General features: G+C 50.1%; 1 pseudogene; it reads right to left on the bottom strand.

Moving 5' to 3' along the window:
- Nucleotides 1-902: 902 nt before the first annotated feature.
- On the bottom strand, nt 903-1,854 carry LOC102987913 (alpha/beta hydrolase domain-containing protein 17C-like; annotated as a pseudogene).
- Between the last annotated feature and the right edge of the window lie 1,072 nt (nt 1,855-2,926).

Raw genomic sequence — 2,926 nt, 5'->3', positions numbered from 1 at the left:
CAACTACTAAGCTTGCGCTCTAACTAAACCCCGTGTGCCACAACTACTGAGCTTGCGCTTTAGAGCCCACGAGCCACAACTACTGAGCCCGTGTGCCGCAACTACTGAAGCCTGCACGCCTAGAGCCTGTGCTCTGCAACAAGAGAAGCCACCACAATGAGAAGCCCACGCACCGCAACAAAGAGTACCCCCGCTCTCCACAACTAGAGAAAGCCTGTGTGCAGCAACGAAGACCCAACGCGGCCAAAAATAAATAAATAAATTTATTTTTTAAAAAAACCCAGTTTCCTTTTAAGAATATTCCAGAATATTCTTAAGAATATAATTTATAATAATTAAAAATATTATATTTATATGGTTCCAGTTGATGAAGCTGTTCACAACAGTTCCAGTAAATTACCCTTTAATTGGTTTGTTTGGGGGAAAGATTGGCATGTTACCAAAAATTAATGAAGGAATTTTCATCACAATGGTTTCCAGTTACACTATCACAGTTTCACAAGTGGATTGGACCCCTGAATCCAGTGGCTGAAAGAGAGCTGCAGGTCAAATACTGAGAACGTGGATGGAGAGAGGTTGAGTCCTGCATAAATGAATCCTACTGTGATGAGTTAGGTAGAGAAAGGGGTGTAAGAATCCTTTTTACAGTACGAGAAAACGGTCCCCCAACTCAGCTCTCATTCCCATTCTGCAAAGCAATGAAGCTGGAAATCACAATTGTTCATTTTGGCATGTGTGAGTTGGTAGAACCTCTAGATACAAAAGACCAAGATGTCCTCAGCTCTTTGATTGATTAGGACGCCTGAAAAGCTGGGCACTTCCTCGTGATTATCACGCCATGACAGCTATCCAGTTAAAGGATGTGAAAAACAGAGGACTCTTGTAGATGAGATAAAATCAAGTCATCTTGAGGAATTAGGAAGTTCGTGAGATATGAACTGTTTTAGTCTTTCTAGGTATTGTGCATAAAGCTCTATGTCATTATGTCTTTGACCCAGAGGGGCTCCACAGCCCGGGAACAGCGTTCATACATGGCCAGGCCATGGGAGAAATCGATGACCTCGTGCTTTGTACCGTGAATGACCAACACGGGAGAGGTGACTAGATATCTCGTCAATGCTGGGGAAAGCATCAAAGCACTATGTTTTCCTGATATTGGGAAAAGCCACACGCAATCCAGGCATCAGAGGCGAACAGAGAATTACGGCTGCACACTCATATCCGGAGGCCAGGTGTACAGTGGGGACGGTCCCAGTGCTCTGACCATACAGGTTGATGTTTTCGGCACTTACGCCATACCAAGTGCGCAGCGCCTGCCACGCGGCGTCGATATGAGCGTAGAGGTTCTTCTCAGAGGGCTTGCCCGAGCTGAGGCGCCGTGGCCGGAGTAGTCGTAGGAGAAAATGTTGCAGTTGATGCGCGAGCGGAGGCCGATGTATCAAAAGGAGCTACACGCCTGGCCCAGGTCCACGGCACTGCCGCGGGAGAAGAGCTGCGTGTAGCAGTTGGAGGGCGCGCAGCGCACGAACATGCAGCCGAGCCGGTTGTCCCGGACAGTGCGCGAGAAGACCTCGACGGCGTCCAGCTCGCGCCGCGAGTACTGCCAGTCGGCGCGCTAGCTCAGGTGCAGGCTGCAAGCGCCGTGCCCCGTGCCCTCCTCGGTCTGCTGCTGCGCTGGCTAGGCTGCTGCGCCGGCTGGGGGCCGCGCTGCTCGGGCAACAGCACCGTGTAGGTGGGCTCGGGCCGCAGGAAGGCCAGCTTGGTGGCGATGCGGCTCGGGCAGGGCGGGCAGCGGAAGAGCCAGCACAGCTCTCCCGGCGAGAAGCCGTTCATCCTGACGCCTGGTTCGGGCATCGGGGCGGCCTCGAGCGGCCAAGCAAGGCGGCTGCAGCCCGTCGGCCCTGCGGCAGGAGGAGGAGGAGGAGGAGCGGAAGGAGAGGCGCAGGAAGGGCGAGGCGGGGCTGGCCTGGCTGGCGTGGCGCTTCGAGCCGCGGCGGGTCAGCTGCGGCCCGGGTGGCCGGGCGAGGCGCAGGCGGCCGGGGCCCGCGCGCAGCACAGAAAGCCGCGGGCCACGGCTGCGGCTGACACGCCGGCGCCAGCGCGCCGCCCCCAACCCCCCTCACGCCCGCCGCCGCCACTTTCGGGTTACCCAGGGTTCTTTTTTTTTTAGATTTAAATTAATTTCCACAAACACGCCACTTCATAACACAATCTTCCAATAAAGCAGAAAAGATATTTATTAATAGTCTGGAACATATTCTGTGTCTCGGTAATAAGAGGTTAAAAGTAGGTAAACAAATTCCTTTAGCAATTAATGTTCAGTATTTTATCTTATTAAAAAAATGATCTAGAGGGAATTCCCTGGCGGTCCAGTGGTTAAGACTCTGGCTTTCACTGCCATGGACCCGGGTTGGATCCCTGGTGGGGAAACCAAGATCCCACAAGCCGGGAAGCGAGGCCAAAAAAAAAAAAAGATCTAGACATTCAATGAATTTCCATCATTTCACTTAATTTAGCAGAACTCTAAAGCTTCAAGTTACCAAATACCTGGAGAAACTGCTTTTAGGCAGATATAAAACATAATTATTTCTAAAGAGCGCACCCAAAAACTTTTATTTATCTCTATTTCATTACTTATGAAAACATCATAACAAGTTAATTTTATTGTTGACCAATTTTATAACAGAGATAACATGAGCTTACTGATTTTCAGTAAACCTAGGTTTAGTATAGTATATTGTATAGTACAACAAAAGTACTTAATGTTGATGACTGTAAGGATATGTCTATGTCAATTAAACCATCAACTTAATCTTATTTTTATTCATTAAAAATTAATCCTAGGGCTTCCCTGGTGGCGCAATGGTTGGGGGTCCGCCTGCCGATGCAGGGGACACGGGTTCGTGCCCCGGTCCGGGAGGATCCC

This window comes from Physeter macrocephalus, chromosome 8 (genome assembly GCF_002837175.3).
Source record: "Physeter macrocephalus isolate SW-GA chromosome 8, ASM283717v5, whole genome shotgun sequence".
NCBI classification, from domain to species: Eukaryota; Metazoa; Chordata; class Mammalia; order Artiodactyla; family Physeteridae; genus Physeter; species Physeter macrocephalus.
This window is presented reverse-complemented; position numbering and strand designations above follow the sequence as displayed.